Here is a 17,612-nt window from a genome sequence, read left to right on the forward strand (position 1 = left end):
GCCAAGGCAGCATGACTTTCACAGGAGGGAGCAATTGCAGACAGGGTCACCATTATCTTATGCTGCTATTTTCCTGATATTCTAATGGGAAAGGACACCACAGAGAACAGTACAAACCCTCCCTGAATATGCAACCCTGTCTTGGAGGAAAGGGAAAGCTTGTTATAGAGTCAATGGCTGTCAAAGTGTGGGGAGCAATCTGACTCCCATCCATTCATGTTATTGAAGGAGACTGGAGACCTAAACCTAGATATTACACACATTGAAAATGTGACTGATTGTCTCAGTGCCTGGTGATAAGCCAAAGGGAGCAATATGGGGGCGGGGTGGGGGAGTGAAACGGACAGCAGTAGCAAGAATTTTTCAGTGCTGAAAATTGTACACAGTGAAATTTGAAAACAGTGACTCTGAAATCAGAGTAGCAGGAAGTCTCTTTCCAACATCTACATTACTGATCTAATGAGAAGCATTATGTAAGAGCTGGGTATTATTATTATTATTGTATTTACTAGTAAAAAATAGAGAGAGAGATGTGATATAGTGATTCACTTGCATCTCAACACTGGAGACCTGAATTAATATCCTGGCTTAGGTACAATAGAAAGTGATCTTAATGATTTAAGGCTAGACATAAGTTGTCCGGATAACCAAACTGTCTGATATATTTCAAGATGACTGATCTTCTCCTCTCAAGAGCACCATGAATGTGAATGGCAAGGAGTGGTGTTGCAGCTAATGATTAAAGGGCATCAGCAGGGGTAGGTAGGATAGCTATTATGGTAGCTACCAGCACTGGGCCAAATTTATCCATGGTTTAACTGCATTGAAGACGAGATGAATGCCCCAGTATGTCTTGGAGCAGGTGCCATCTTCTCTTTATATATTTATACAGTGCCTAGCACAGCTGAGCTCAGATCCCTTATTATTATATATACCCAATGCAAATAATAAGTAGTTTCAGCCAAGCCTAGTCCCTTTAGTTTCTCACTTTTATGAACACTAAACCCACTCTTAAATTTAATCATTTAAAAAAATCTTGAAAATAAAGTTTGAAATACGAAAATTATTTTACATGTTGGCACACTATATGTTTCTCTCTCGTTGTATATCTTTATAAGTTACCTCTTGAGTCACATTATGAAGTGATCTACATAAGGAAACCTGTGATTGATTTGGAGTAAAAAATCTGTGAAAGGAGAGCAACATTAGAGATGCTTTCTAATAATGCTTCATATTGTACTTCTAGTCAGGAGTGGGAACCAGAGATTTTCTGCAACCTCTGAAGAAGGGATGATCTTGAGAGTTTTTTATTCTACACATGATTCTTCATTGATCCTTCCACTTTTCTCTCACATCAATGCCAGGAAGTTATTAGTAATAGAAGAAAAGCTCAGCTATCAAAATAAAAGTTTGCTGTCTCAAGATCTGTCAATGGGACAAGGAAACATTAATCAGTACCGTGCAGGATTCCCAAGTAAATTGAGAAGAGGTTATCATGTTCACCAGAAAATAAATTAGTCTCTTCTGAGCATGGAATTTTTTTAAAAGAGGTTTGTTTTGGAGGGTTTTGTTTGGTTGGGCTTCTTTCAATTCTTGGCATTTGGTCCTTTTAGAAAGATGTGTTTTGTCTTCTGTGTTGCGTGCAGTAATAGGGCAAAGGATCAACAGGATATAGGATAAAGATGTGTTTCAAAATAAGAATTATCTACATTTATATGATGGTATTTCCCTCTATTACGCAGTCATGTCTCAGGGCCTGTTTGCCATTCTCCGCTTGATCCATATACAGGCAGAATTTAACTTTACATGGAAGGCCTGATCCCAAACTTCTTATCTTTTTGTGCAAGTCCAAAATGCATTGGGTTGGAACTAAACAAAGTGAGCTGTAACAGCCACAGGTTGTGTTATGACCTACACTTCTGCATATATAACAGTAAGTTAATATATCCTGCAGTCTAGTTTGTCTCTTTATTGTACTGCAAAAGCACAGCCTAGCTGATTTCTGTTTTTAGTGTGGTTTCTAAAAAGCTTAAGGGTCTTAGACTTGGCACTTGTGTTGAAGAATCATTTCTCTCAGGGAGCTATTTGCTAACACTTCTATTAATTTTCTTCTAATTATAAAATAGTGGCAGCAGATGCTGTTTAGAGGAATACTTTGGTTGAAGTCATCTGTGAGATTGACACAACAACCCAACCTGCAGAGAAACCATTGCAATAACTACAGGCTGTTGCCACTCATTGCTGAAAACTGAGGTGGTAATTTTTCCGAAGAAATAACTGTAGGTCCCAGTGTGAAACTCTTTGCTTTGTTCTTCTTTTACACTGTCCTTTGTGTTCCTTCACAGATTCCAGTATACGATAATAGAGAGAATTTGGTTTCCAGTAACATCAGTAAACTCTGATGGTCCACTTCCTGTCCAAAACCATTTTAAGGTGGGAACAGGGTTTTTCAAATACAAAGATGGGGATGAGGAAAGGAGAGGGAAATTGTGCATCAACGGAGAGATAAAAGATTTGATTTTCAGCTAGAGCTAAACAGTGTAGCTCTGTTGAAGTCAAAGAAGCTAAGTCAATTTACACCAGCTGAAAATCTGCCCGTCTGTGTTTTTAGTTTCAGTGTAGGGCTGTGAGTTTTGTTCAACTTGCTAAATAGAATAAATTAAGACTAGGAGTCCACCCCAGTGATAGTTCTGTTTAAAAAAATTAATGCTTTGTGGCATTCAGTACTCTGCATCATTGAGGGAATCACAGATAGAGAAAATAAATGAAAATTGTTTAACTAGTATGAAAATACTTACTGTTCTTTATTTTTGGAAAGTTTTTCTTCATCCCCTTCATCCTCAGGTTGCTGAATTGAGGGCAGCATTAGCTAATTTTACTTTCAGACATTTATGACACTGAATTTCTGCTGGACATTTTCAGCATATTCCTTTGATTCACATACTATGGCCGAGACTTTCAAAAGTGTCTGGTGATCTTGGGTGCCTAGCTTGTGACACTGCCTAGGGATCTGGATTTTAGAAAGGGATGATAAGACACCCTTTGAAAATCAGGTCCCTCATTGATACTTCCAGTGGGGTACCCAAAAAAGTGAGGCATTAAGAATTACTAATCACCCCTGTAAATGAAAGACAATATGTAACTGTATTTAGGTATGTCAGCAGGTGGCACTGTTGCATAGTCCTGGATGTTCTTTTTCTTAGTGACAGGTTTCAGAGGAACAGCCGTGTTAGTCTGTATTCGCAAAAAGAAAAGGAGGACTTGTGGCACCTTAGAGACTAACCAATTTATTTGAGCATGAGCTTTCGTGAGCTACAGCTCACTTCATCAGATGTATACCGTGGAAACTGCAGCAGACTTTATATACACACAGAGAATATGAAACAATACCTCCTCCCACCCCACTGTCCTGCTGGTAATAGCTTATCTAAAGTGATCAACAGGTGGGCCATTTCCAGCACAAAGCCAGGTTTTCTCACCCTCCACCCCCCCACACAAATTCACTCTCCTGCTGGTGCTAGCCCATCCAAAGTGACAACTCTTTACATAATCAAGTCGGGCTATTTCCTGCATAGATCCAGGTTTTCTCACATCCCCCCCACCCCCATACACACACAAACTCACTCTCCTGCTGGTAATAGCTCATCTAAACTGACCACTCTCAAAGTTTAAATCCAAGTTAAACCAGAACATCTGGGGGGGGGGGGGGTAGGAAAAAACAAGAGGAAACAGGCTACCTTGCATAATGACTTAGCCACTCCCAGTCTCTATTTAAGCCTAAATTAATAGTATCCAATTTGCAAATGAATTCCAATTCAGCAGTTTCTCGCTGGAGTCTGGATTTGAAGTTTTTTTGTTTTAAGATAGCGACCTTCATGTCTGTGATTGCGTGACCAGAGAGATTGAAGTGTTCTCCGACTGGTTTATGAATGTTATAATTCTTGACATCTGATTTGTGTCCATTTATTCTTTTACGTAGAGACTGTCCAGTTTGACCAATGTACATGGCAGAGGGGCATTGCTGGCACATGATGGCATATATCACATTGGTGGATGTGCAGGTGAACGAGCCTCTGATAGTGTGGCTGATGTTATTAGGCCCTGTGATGGTGTCCCCTGAATAGATATGTGGGCACAATTGGCAACGGGCTTTGTTGCAAGGATAAGTTCCTGGGTTAGTGGTTCTGTTGTTTGGTATGTGGTTGTTGGTGAGTATTTGCTTCAGGTTGCGGGGCTGTCTGTAGGCAAGGACTGGCCTGTCTCCCAAGACTTGTGAGAGTGTTGGGTCATCCTTTAGGATAGGTTGTAGATCCTTAATAATGCGTTGGAAGGGTTTTAGTTGGGGGCTGAAGGTGACCGCTAGTGGCGTTCTGTTATTTTCTTTGTTAGGCCTGTCCTGTAGTAGGTAACTTCTGGGAACTCTTCTGGCTCTATCAATCTGTTTCTTTACTTCTGCAGGTGGGTATTGTAGTTGTAAGAAAGCTTGACAGAGATCTTGTAGGTGTTTGTCTCTGTCTGAGGGGTTGGAGCAAATGCGGTTGTATCGCTGGAAATGGCCCACCTGTTGATCACTTTAGATAAGCTATTACCAGCAGGACAGTGGGGTGGGAGGAGGTATTGTTTCATATTCTCTGTGTGTATATAAAGTCTGCTGCAGTTTCCACGGTATACATCTGATGAAGTGAGCTGTAGCTCACGAAAGCTCATGCTCAAATAAATTGGTTAGTCTCTAAGGTGCCACAAGTACTCCTTTTCTTTTTCTTAGTGTGCAAGCACTATTCAGTCTTGGAAAAAATGATTGTATTATTGTTATGTAGTTTCTTCTTGTGGAACCTACGGCAAGCAATAAGATGGAGCTGCTCTCTGCCTTAATCTTGCTAGTTAAGGTCAATTCTTGTGGCAGAGTTGCCCCTTGGGAGCCAGACATTGGTGTTCAGAGTGAGATGCCTGAAAGTGGATTGCTTGTGTGCTGTTTGTGACCATGACTGTTCAAGGACTGATGTATCTAGTATAAAATAAAAAAGTTGCACTAAGACTATATCTAGACTCCACATCATTGATGTCTCCTCCACCAGGAAACCAAACTTCAAGGCCCTGATATCTGCTTCTGCCCAACAGAGGACGATAGATAGAATTTTGTCTTTCACACCTTGAAAAAGTATGTAAAACTTGCAACAAATTGGCATGAAATCAGGAATGTTTTATTTTTTCAAATGTGCAACAGGTGTCCTTCAGTAAACCAGTACAGTTCAAATGAAATGTTATGACCAGTAATTGCGTTATTCTGGGGCAAAACATGATTTTTGTGAAATAAACATTAGGACTTGACTCTTAGCCAAATGGAAGAAAAAGGAAATGTTTTCCTGTGGTTTTATTTGCAACATGAATTGAGATCTAAAAGGCAGATGTGTGGCCTTTATATTTTTTACTATAACATCTGAGAGACAAAATACTTGTCCATTGAGTATAATCCCCTGTTGTCACCCCCTAAGACATGTACAATCAAAATAATGGTACCAGGATTTGGGCAGCTAAAAACCGGGATAATGCTCCCCACCCACTCCCCATCTACTAAAACAGAGGTGGGCAAACTACGGCCCGCGGGCCACATCCGGCTTGCCCCCGGCCCCTCTCCTGTTGTTCCCCCTCCCCTGCAGGTACGCTGCCGCGTGGGCAGTAGGGCTGCGAGCTCCTGCCACTCTGAGCGGCATGGTAAGGGGCCGGTAGCGGCATGCGGCAGTGGGGGGGTTGGGTAGGGGGTTCTGGGGGGCAGTTAGGGGACAGGGAATGGTTGGATGGGGCAGAGGTTCTGGGACGGTTGGGGATGGGGAACAAGGGGGGTTGGATGGGAGTCCTGGGGGGCCTGTCAGGGGATGGGGCAGTGGATAGGGGTCAGGGGACGGGGAGCAGGGGGAGTTGGATGGATCGGGAGTTCTGAGGGGGGCAGTCAGGGGGTGGGAAGTGGGAGGGGGCAGATAGGGGGCGGGGGCCAGGCTGTTTGGGGGGGCACAGCCTTCCCTACCTGGCCCTCCATAAAGTTTCACACCCCGATGCGGCCCTTGGGCCAAAAAGTTTGCCCACCCCATACTAAAAATTACATTAATAATTATATCATGTCTTACAAAATAATACAAATTACAGATTTATAAAGAAACTTCATTACAAAATATAATACCTAAGAATTTTGTCTTAATGAATAAAACTGACACAAAGCACAGCTCGAGGTTTTTATCCATTTCAAGGAGCCAGGTACAATGGTTAATATTTTACATCAGATTAAGATAGCACAACATCTGAGCAGGTAGAGAAGGAAATGAGTGAGAGAAGATGGGGAAAGGGAGATACAAAAGAACTGAATAGGGAAAAAGCAGAAGAGAGGGGTATCCCGTTTTGTCTCATTATTATCTTGTGCCCTCTCCCCCTCCCCAGTCATATCTACATCTTGTCTAAGACCAGGTCTACACTAGGAAATTAGGTTGATATAGCTACGTTGCTCGGGGTTGTGAAAAATCCACACACGCCCCACCCCTGAGTGACACAATTAAACTGACCTAATCCCTGATGCAAACAGCACTAGGGTGACAGGAGAAGTCTCCGTTGACACAGCTACCTCCTCTCGGGGAGGTGGAGTGCCTAGACCAACAGGAGAAGCCTTCCTGTCGGCATAGGTACTGTCTTCACTGAAGCACTACAGGGGTGCAGCTGCAGCATTTAAAGTATTGAGCTGCCCTAATCCTTAGACTGTAAGCTCCATGAGGCCGTGGATGTCTGTTCTGTTTTTACAGCGCCAAGCACAGTGAGGCTCCAGTCTATGACTGGGGCCTTCTGTGGCTACCATCATACAAATAATAAGTAATAGTAAATTCGCCAACTTCTTTTGAGATTATTGGTATAGCAATATATATAGTGATTGGTTCCAGCAACTTCAGCTTTCTGGGGAATGGTCATCAGACAAAAGGACAGTGGCCATAAGTGGCTGAAAGTACCATAGTCTGTATAGTAAATGTCCTGGAAGGCCTAGATATTTGCCTATCCCTTCAGACCAATGACCAATTCATGGTATGACATCCATGATACTAAGGATTAGAAACTAATGCTATACCATGTTTGTTTGAAATCCTGGTTTTCCATTGATGTCTAATGGTATTCTCTAGCTTTGGTGAGCCTGGAGTTATTAGACTTTAAAAATGGTTTATTTTGATGTTACTGTTGCATGTTCACTAAATCCTGAGCTTTAGAATAACTTCTTGGCCTGCACCCTGGGTATGGAGGTAGCAGAGCAGAGATAAATGTTGGGGCGTGATGGGCATGTAGAGAAATGTAAGAATACATACAGCTCCATACAAATGCACAAACTATATCAATCACCTTATAGCTGATGTGTTTGAGTGCAGGCATATTAGTTATTTTTTATTGCTCGCCTGTAGTGCCTTGAAAATTTAAGCCAGCACTTCTCTATATTTACGATCATTATCATTCTAAACATATTTTAAAATGCCACAAATCAACAATCTCAGCAGGCTACATTGTTCAAAATGGCAAAATTCTTTTGGATGCTGTGCATGTGACAGTAGAACACACTGCATGTCATTACATTTCTGCAGTAACAATGGCTTGTTTCAGGGGGGACCGATGATTGATCTTTGAGTGACTTGTAATTTATCAAAGACCAGATATGATTGCATCTGTATCTGATTAACCTTCCTTGTAAGATGGCCATCATTTTTTAATGACAGTAGATTATTCCATACTTGCAAAGATGGATATCAGCTAGTATTAATCAATAGCCCACAAAAGGTGACACCTTGAATTCACTGGATTATCTATAAAGTCTGTCACAAATGGTACAATCATTTGTCAAATATACCGATTTCATATAAGGTACTTCTGAAGTGAAGTGCCTTTTATTTTAGTGCAAAATACAAAGCAATACATGTATAGCAAAGTGTATGCTTTGTTTTCCTACTGTAATCAGGCACCAATGCTGACTGCTATAAAAGAGCAAGTAAAAATTTCTCTGAGTGACAGATTTGATTGTCATTTTCAGACCCCATTACATAAGATTTTCTTTGTCACATTTGTACGGAGAGAGCTTGATTTAATAAGATAGCATTGCACAGGATAAAATGGAGGTTAAAATGAAGTATTGTTCCCTGTTCTTACTTAAGAAACACCCTTTGTGCTCTCTTTCTGGACCAGATATATTTTAATTTGTTTTGTCTTCATAGTGTTATAATGGTTCATCCCTTCCCGGTATTCTTTGATCCAATTCCATTTTTAATTTGTTTTCAGATTTAAATTAACCTTCATTTACTATTCAGCCACACAAAGAGTGTGTATTTCAGTATGCAGAAATGCTTGTCTGCTGATTGACTGGCTGGTCCCTTTCTTGGAGATGGGAGGCATTAATTCCTGGGAGGGGAACTCTTACATCATGTTTAGACAGTTTTCAATCTATGGGAAACTTTTTTTCAATGTCATTTTAAGAAATGCGTTAATACGTTGTACCAAAACTGTCGTTCAGGTATGAATGGAGCCAAGAAGAAAACTGCCACTTTTAAAAGTGAACAGATGGACAGCTTAGTAGGAAAAGCAATGGAACAGTATTTTGCTCACATTTTACTTAAAAAGAAAAATTGCCCACGTTAAAATGAAATGGATGCTTCCTAACAGAAAATGGCTCAGGAGACACTGTAACATATATCTAAAAAGTATACAAGCTCTCCGTTTATAAAATGTGGTTCTAATGTAGCAAAGACTAAACATGTTAAAGTTGCCAGGGTTGTAATCATGCGGACCCCTCTCAGGAAAGCATTTAAGCATGTGTTTGATTGCTGAATTGGGGATGAATTGCTGAATCAGGACATTTGCTCCTTCAGGAAGGACCGCATTTCTCCCCCTCCAAGCCTCACTCCCAATTATGTACATTGCTATAAATCACTGACATCCCTTATTACAGAAAAGTATGGCAGGAGTATATAGCAACACTATGGGTTAACTTTTCAAAAGCATCTAAGTCCTATTTTCAAAAGTGACTCAGGCACTTAGGAGGTTAAGTCCCACTGACCTGTCATGAGAAATTTTACTCTATATCTAGCAATATCATACTACTGCAGAAAATAATCAATACAGTAAAATGCTATATATTTTCTTATACGGGACATGCCTTACAAATCAGTTCCTTTGCTTGTGAATACACACGTACAGTGGTTCATTGTACAGAACACATGGAAACATATACTGGTATATGAAAAGAGCCAGCCTGAGTCTTACTGATTATATGTGGACCATTATGTGCTGTTGCCTTCCTGTAAGATTGACAGCATATAAGTGAAAGCAATGCAGGTGGATGCTGTGATATTGTAAAGCGGAAGATTTTGTTTAACCACTCACCTTTGCTCTCACCTTTCCCTGTTCCTTACTAAAATTAATTTTGGCCATGCCCCATAAACTACTCAAACAATCCATTAGCATAGCTGTAGAAATTAGCATAGCAAACTACCACATGTTAGTTTAGCTATTCACCGGTTATTAATCTTCTCAGTTCAGGGTCACATTATCCTGTCTTCAGCATTTTTCACAGTGTCTGAAGATGTCTAGAATGTTAAGAGGTCCCAGAAGTTTGATAGTCACCAAGCTTCAGATGTTTTTGACTTTAAGTCAATTTGCAGTTCTTGTATAAATGTTGCATTAGCAAATACAAAAAGGTGGGGAGGGGGGAAATGTTGCAGCTTGTCTGAATATTTAGTGTATTCCTATGGGTGATTTCTAATCTTTGGTCACATATCAAAAGCAGAGTGGTTTAAATGCTACTGTTGATTTATATTGTCTCTAATATAATATAGATCTTGTCCTGCAAGGTCTTTCATAGAAGAGAAGAGACCATTATGACCATCTAGTCTGACCTCATACATAACAAAGGCTATAAAATGTCACCCATTAAGAGACCTGCATTATGTCCAATAATTCTTGGTTGAGCTAGAACATTCTATTGTAGAAAGTCATCCAATCTTGATTTGAAGACTCTAAATAATGGAGCACATACCACATCCCTTGCTAAACTGTTCCAATGGTTAATTATCCGTGCTGTTGAGAATTTGCATTTTGTTATGTCTTTGTGGGATGCGGGCATATGCTAGGGGACTGGATGATGCTTATAGATTTTTAGGGCCAAATTCAGAGGTAACATAAATGGCAGCATAAATTTACATGTCACCTCATCGTTGTAAATGGGTGAATTTGGTTCAATCATTGGAATTTACACTTTCATTGTATTTTCATTGTGTCGTTATCCTGGTCCTATTTACCTGAATGGGTAGGTATTCTGCCTGTGTTACATGGATGCCTTAGGCTTTTAATACTTCAGTTTAATCTGTATCTGCTATCTCACATTGCCACTCTTAAGGCAGTCATTATTTTCTTCAAAAGTTTGACAAATTTTATGATGACACCAAGACTATTGTTGAGCATATTTGCATGATAACCCAAGCTTTTTTTCTGCCTGATCAAAAACGACAGTGTGGCATTTGACCTTCACTGTCTGCACAGGCAAAAATGTCACCTACTTGTGCATGTTTAAAAAAACCAAATCAGTGTGTCTTTTTACTCTCTCTTTGCTGTCACGGTGCTGACTGTTATCGGTCTGCTTCTGGGGGCTTTTCCACTCATTTCATGTGGTTCCCCATCTGCTTAATCTCTCTCCTTGTTTGTCAATATGCCCTTTTGTCACCAGCATCCTGCTTCTTGACCAAACTACAGCTGCAAGTACTTCTGGTTCCATCACATTATCATCTATAGAAACAGCAGAAGACATTATCTAATTTATATCCTAGCTAATTTATATCTAAACCCTGGCAGACACCCAAATAACCCTTTCCCAGAGAATTAGTCAGTTTGTACAAACTAACATGACAAGGGAAAAATCCACTGAATTATTTACATAATGCAATAATTTAGTCACAAACTAAGAATGACCATAAACACCACTCATAAAATAGATCACCACTGACTCCAAATATTTTCATTTTCTCTCTTTTCCTCCTTTATTCTACAGTCCAGAACTCAGGTGGAGGTGTACCCAAGCCGTTACAACTTTGTAATCCTCTTGTCCTTTTTTGAAAAAATTCTGATTTCCTTTTTGCCAAGAACAAACCTTGAAAATATGTTTTGAAATCACACACACCCTTCATGTTAGGTTTCCTATTAAACTTACATTCAGGCACCAAGTGTAGTTTAGTACCAATATTATGCAATTAAAATATTCCTGGAAAATGGTGAGATCATCTCTTATCTTACTGGTATTTTGTTACCCTTACAAGACAACCTAACTTCTTAACCCCTGATGTTGAAGCCAAAAGTCAGCAAGCAAAATTTCAACAACAATACCAGAATGACCTAAATCTGAAGGTGAGAACATCTGCTCACTCAGGTGAGATACACATGCTAGGAACACTTTAAAATTCTGCAGCTTACACAAAGGAAGATAAGACTCAGTCTTACTTGAAATCAACATAATGCTCTACGTGCAGGGCAAAATCTAGGGCATACTGCTTTGGTATGCTGCCCAATATCTCCCTTCATAATGGATTTCCAAAGTCACACACATCCAAGACCAAAATGAATTGCCTGGGAGCAGTTTCAGCTATATCCATTAAATCACTGGTCCTTGCCAATTGAAACTAAGTAATGGAGATCTTTGAACAGCTACTTATGGCAAAAATAAATAAACCAAACAAAAATATTTCAAAAATCATCCCCAAAATTCTGGGGTTATAATTTATCTTTAAAAATTGAATTTAAATCTAAATCCTTGTAAAGTTGCATGAGTGCCTGTGCATAAAATAAAAGATATATGGCCCAGAACTTTGAAAGTTAACTCTAATGTTTGCATCACAAAACCAGGTAGTTAAATGGGTGGGGACGAATATTTGCACTTGAAAATCATTCCAGGTCCACAATTGCAAGCACAATCGTTTGTATCTACAAAAATGAATGCGGAATGGAGGCCACAGAAAAAATATAGCCCTGTATCTGCTTTTGCTATGGGGGCATCTTGTATGCACATCAGGGTCAACTGGGGCACAAAAATGACTCAATATAATTTCCTGAACTAGCCTTTCAGTATTGTTAATCAAAGTAAATTCCTCCGGAATCAACCATGAATGCACAATCAAAAGTGATAACTTTATGCATTTGGGTGGAGTTTAGTAAAAACTGTGGTCTATTATTCTTCCTATTTGCACGGGGGAAGGAAGGGGAGGTGTTCCTAACATTGTTAAATACCTGAGGCCATAGAATGGCTGGCCTCAAATTTATAGCTACTGCATAAGTTCCCTGACCCACACAAAGGATGCTAAAACTTTAGTGAACCTTTTACCTAACCCTGTTGTGTCTTATCTGATTACTGTACATCAACAGCAAAGGCAACATTCTGTCCATTTTCAATAGTGTTGAACTTGACCCTTTGTGCTTGGCATTGCTTTCCTTTGTCTTAGCTGCTTGTTTGAAGCATCTGGTAATTGAACATAAACCCCTGCACTTGAGCATTCATGCTTGAACCTGAAATTACCTTGTCATCCACACTGGCTTTCATTAAAAATCTAACAATGACGATACACAGTATCGGAAGTCAGCACCTCGTGTGCTGAAATGGCCTTGGCCTATATGGCATCCTTCTTTCCAGCTCAGAATAAAATCTTCTTCATTGCATTCTCCAGCAGCCACTTTGGCCATTCTGTGCCAGAGCTCCTCAGGCTCTCTAACTCAGGCATTGCCTCCAAGTCTATTGCTGATATGTGGGTACCAAATGGTATCAAGGAGCTTGAAGAAAATGTACATGAGTTACCTGAGCAAAGACTCACTTTCTTTCTTCCAGGTAAAGAGCCAGACCAGGTTTGTTCTCCCTCCATGAGCTAGCTTCAATTCTTATGTATGTAAAACACAGGAGTTAACTGTCCCACTCTATTTGGCACTGGTGAGGCCTCAGCTGGAGTACAGTGTCCAGTCCACTCGAAGAAACACGGGTACAAACTGGAGTTTTAAGAGGCAAAATACAAAGGGTAATTTTGAACAGCAATAGGCTTCCAGGGAAAGCTGTGGAATCCCCGACACTGCAGGTTTTAAAGAACAGCTTGGACAAACACCTGTCAGGGATGGTCTAGGTATACTTGGTCCTGCCTCAGCACAGGAGGCTGGACTTGATGACCTCTCAAGGTCCTTTCTGGCCTTTCATTCTGTGATAATAGTCTAGTCTCCTGAAGGTTATAATACTTTGATCTAAGTTTGGATATTGGGTTTAGTGTGTGGATGCTGAGTGGTGTTGATGGCATGTGATATGTAGAAGGTCAGGCTAGATGATCTGGTGGTCCTTTCTGGTCTAAACTCTGACTCTATGAAGCGTTTTGGGGATCTGGGTCTTCAAATATACTTATACAGTGCTAAGCATAATGCTATTCTTCTGGAGATGTTTAATAATAGTGGGGAGCAGAGAGAGACCAGGCTCCTTATGAACCCTGTCTGTGCCATTCTTTATGTCAGTCCAATGGGGCTGTATGATGAGAGCATGTGATCAAGTGCAGCGTTGTTCTCAAACTGTGGGTCGGGACCTGTTTTAATGGGGTTGCCAGGGCTGGCTTAGACTTGCTGGGGCCCGGGGCCAAAGCCCGAACCCCACCATCTATGGCTGAAGCGCAAGCCCCGCCTCCCAGGGCCAAAGCCCGAGGGCTTCAGCCCTGGGCAGTGGGGCTCATATTATAGGTCCCCTTCCTGGGGCTGAAGCTGCTGGGCTTTGGCTTTGCCCATCCCCTCCTCCCCCCGCCCCACCCAGGACAGTGGGGATTGGGCTTTGCTTTTGCCACCCACCCACCCAGTACAGTGAGGACTCAGGTGGGCTCATGCTTCGGTTCCCCACTCCTGGGGTCATGTAGTGATTTTTGTTGTCCGAAGGGGGTCGCGGTACAATGAAGTTTGAGAACCCCTGATCTAGTGATTACAATATAGGAAGGGGGGGCCGTGGCTCCTGGATTGTTTTTCTGTTGAGCACTTCCAGTGACTTGTGTAACCTTGAGAAAGTCATTTTGGCAAAAAATGTAAACATAGGGACTTGAAGCTAAGCATTTAAATCTGTATTTAGGCACCTAAATAAGCTGTCTGGTGCTCGAGGTGCTAAAGCAATGGAAATGGTAGGTGCCCATTGTTATGATGGGGGACGTTTGTACAATGCACCCCACGTACAGAGGAGAGAGAGAGAGTCCCCACCCTGAAGAGTTTATAATCCAAATAGACAAGGGTGGGGAAAGGGAAGCGCTATTATCCCCATTTTACAGATGTGGAACTGAGGCACACAGAGACTGATTTGTCCAAGTGTTGCAGGGAGTTTGTAACAAAGCCAGGAAGTGAACCCCCAGCTCACAGGTCCCAGTCCTGTGTCAATATCACAAGGCTTGTCTTCTTCAGCCGAGTACCTCTGAAAATCAGGTCACTTGTTTAGATGACTAAATACATATTTCGGTCCCTAACTTTAGAGACCCACATATGAAAACGTTGGCCCTACGTCTCTTTGGGATCAATCATTTGAGATGCTCAACTCCCACTGAATCACAACTCCTTTTGTTGTCTCAAGTCCTGAGCATGTTGCAAACGGTATTCAGCCTTCTGAGGTTTAAAATACTCTATCCTCCCACCTCATTCAGGACTTAGGATGCTTCATCCTTTTTTTGCTAAGCACTTTGATGTCCTTGAATGAAAGACATTACGGTTATTAACATTATAGCATTCCCATCCGTTCACAGTCTGAGCACACAACATTGCCAGGTTGGAAGTGAACACACTTGAAATGGGACCCTGTGTGGCGGTGTAATGCAATGGACCAGCAGACCAGCCTAGCTCTAGTTAGAAATCCCCAATTCATTTGAGGTCTTTTTGGTCACTAGGGATAAACTGTTATCCACTGTGGTGTCATTCATTACTCTGTTGTTGCTCACTCGTTTCATTCAGCAGCTGACACTCTCACATCAGGCATTGGCTTTAAAACAACGCATCCGTCTCTGACTGTCTGCCTCTGATTTATTTATGTTGCTTATTTTGTGCCACAGCAGATTGTGTCCCACTGTGTCATGTATTCTAGATCAACATGACACAACACAGCACTGCGTGATCTACAACAAGCAAATATGGCAATATGGAGCTGTTTATTCTAAACAAACAATCCCTCCTAATGGACACAGAATCAATTAAAAAAAATCAGGGCAAGCTGGTTTCTTTTCAAATTGGATAATTTGTTCCCCTCACATATCGGTGATACATACAGCTGGGCGGTTTGAAACTATAAAATGTGTAGCAACTTCCCAAAATGAGACATGAAAACCAAATAGTGCAAACAGCCAGAGAAGATTTTCTTCTGGTAGAATACAAGTAACAAAAGCAACAGTTACAGCAGGCACACTGATGACAAATGCTACCCACATCTTCTCACATTGAAGGTTAACAGGTAAACTCTTGCTAAAAATATAGTCCAACATAAGCAAACTAAACTAATGAGAAATACAGCAGATTCTGGTAGCCTGCAATCAACAGTAAAACTAAGAGAAACAATGCAGATCAAAAGATAGGTCAGGAAAGCTTGAATACTCTCTGAGGGTTCTTTTGTACGTATTATGGGCCAGATCCTTTGCTGGTGTCAATTGGCATAGCTTCACTGAAATCAATGGAATAGTGCTGATTTACACTAGTTGAGGATCTGGCCCTGTAAACATATTCTCTTCTCAAAAGACCTAAGCTTTCAAAACACACTGGAAACATAAATGATCTTTCAGATATAGTTGGCATGCAAAAAAATATTGTATGTAAAATAAGAAAATGAAGTTTCCTTTACATGATAAGCACTAAAACTTTGGTCCTGAAAATTGCTGACTTGAGGGGAAGAAAAGAAAAAAGCAGCTTTCCTCCTCTCCTGAGCTTTCAGTGACACCTACAGACAAGAGTGTTAACTACTCATTGACAGTATTTGTAGCAGTGAGTCAGATCAAACTGTAAATCTCATCATTTACTGCCTGTCCTCTCAATACTTATCTAGGAAAGCCTTTTTATTAATTATGGTTGAACTCCGTCCCTCTGCAATGGAAATTGAACTCTTTCATTGTACGCCAAGGCTGCGTTTGGACTTATATATATTAATCTATGATATATACTTACATATATGCATACAAAACATGCTATTTCACTCAGTTGCCCTTTTTTCTTAATCTGTCATTAGTTCCTTTTCACAACTGGAAAGTGGGGAGGATTTTTTACCTATTTGGTGTTTGAAGAAAATAAAAACCTCTAGAGAAACTGAACATTACCTTTTTCAATTTAATATGCGGCTGTATTTCCAATGGTATCCGTGCAGTAATGCTAGCTGAACTTTCTCAGAACTCCCATTCAACAACTTTGATTGCTCTTATTTTTGAAGCCATACCAATGTGCACAAGAAGGCTTCCAAAAGCAAATGTTCACTTGAATCGCAAATAAAAAAACCTTTCCGTTTGACCACTTTTTAAAAACAATTAGCTGCCCTTGGAAATCTTCCTCTGTGTAAAGGTTACTTAACAAAGATAGCTGAGGAAAATAATCTGTATTTAGGAGAACATCATGGTGGAAAAACAAAAAAACCCCGCCCTGCTGTAGTATATAGGTAAATGGTTCATTCGTCTTTCTTGTATAGTAACTAAGAGCAATAGAGAATGAATAAATAAATAGTTATTTCATAGCAAATTTTGACTAGCTCATAAAAATCCTTGTTGTAGCTAACTTTGAAATATGGAGGCTAACCAGAACAAATTTGGTGTCATTGAAGCACTCTCTTTGATTAAAACTATGCTTGATTCAAACTATGACTTTTAACAATGCAAATCAAATAACTTTGATTACCATTTGGCCTCATATTGCCAAGGTCTGCCACTTGACTGTCCTCAACTGGCTTGTGCATAACACTTTCCATTTGCTGCTGCAACTAGGACTATTAAATAGAACTTTTTTTTTACTTCTCCAGTCTTTGAACACAGATTGGTAACCATTCTCCCCAGAGTGATTTGTAAATTGCATCATAGAGGGCTCACATTCATGCTAAATATGACTAGGGTCAAAGTCTTGCCTGTATTCCACTCAGGTGTCATTTGTCATCAGGCTGTATCAGCCATTCAGGGAAAAACAGTATGTTAAAATATAACATCACTATGCTTCTCGACACTAAGGGATTAGGAACCTGAGGCAAGGGCACCTGTAGCTCCTATCGATTTCCACTGGGATTAAGTTTAGCATCTCGGAAAGCGTGTGTGTGTGTGTGTGTGTGTATATATCAGCAACCATTCCGTGCCCTTCCCTTCCCTTTTGTAGTGATGACCTCTTGCATTTTTGCAGGATGTCACAGGGAAGTGCAGACTAGACTCAGCAAAAACTAGCCACTAATACTTGTGTAGAGCCCAATCCTGCAAGATAAATTATAGGACTCTAGTAGAAGCTGAAGGTGATCAGGACAAAAGCTGGGTGGGCAAAAGAGATTTTTCAGTTTGTTAAAAGAACAGGAGTACTTGTGGCACCTTAGAGGCTAACAAATTTATTAGACCATAAGCTTC

General features: G+C 40.6%; 1 protein-coding gene across 9 annotated transcripts in view; it reads left to right on the forward strand.

The window, feature by feature from the left end:
• Window positions 1-17,612, forward strand: part of LOC125640344 (contactin-4) — a 646,262-nt gene that overhangs the window by 591,726 nt on the left and 36,924 nt on the right. The gene's annotated exons all lie outside the window — the stretch shown is intronic.

The sequence above is a fragment of the Caretta caretta genome, chromosome 7 (assembly GCF_965140235.1).
Source record: "Caretta caretta isolate rCarCar2 chromosome 7, rCarCar1.hap1, whole genome shotgun sequence".
NCBI classification, from domain to species: domain Eukaryota; kingdom Metazoa; phylum Chordata; order Testudines; family Cheloniidae; genus Caretta; species Caretta caretta.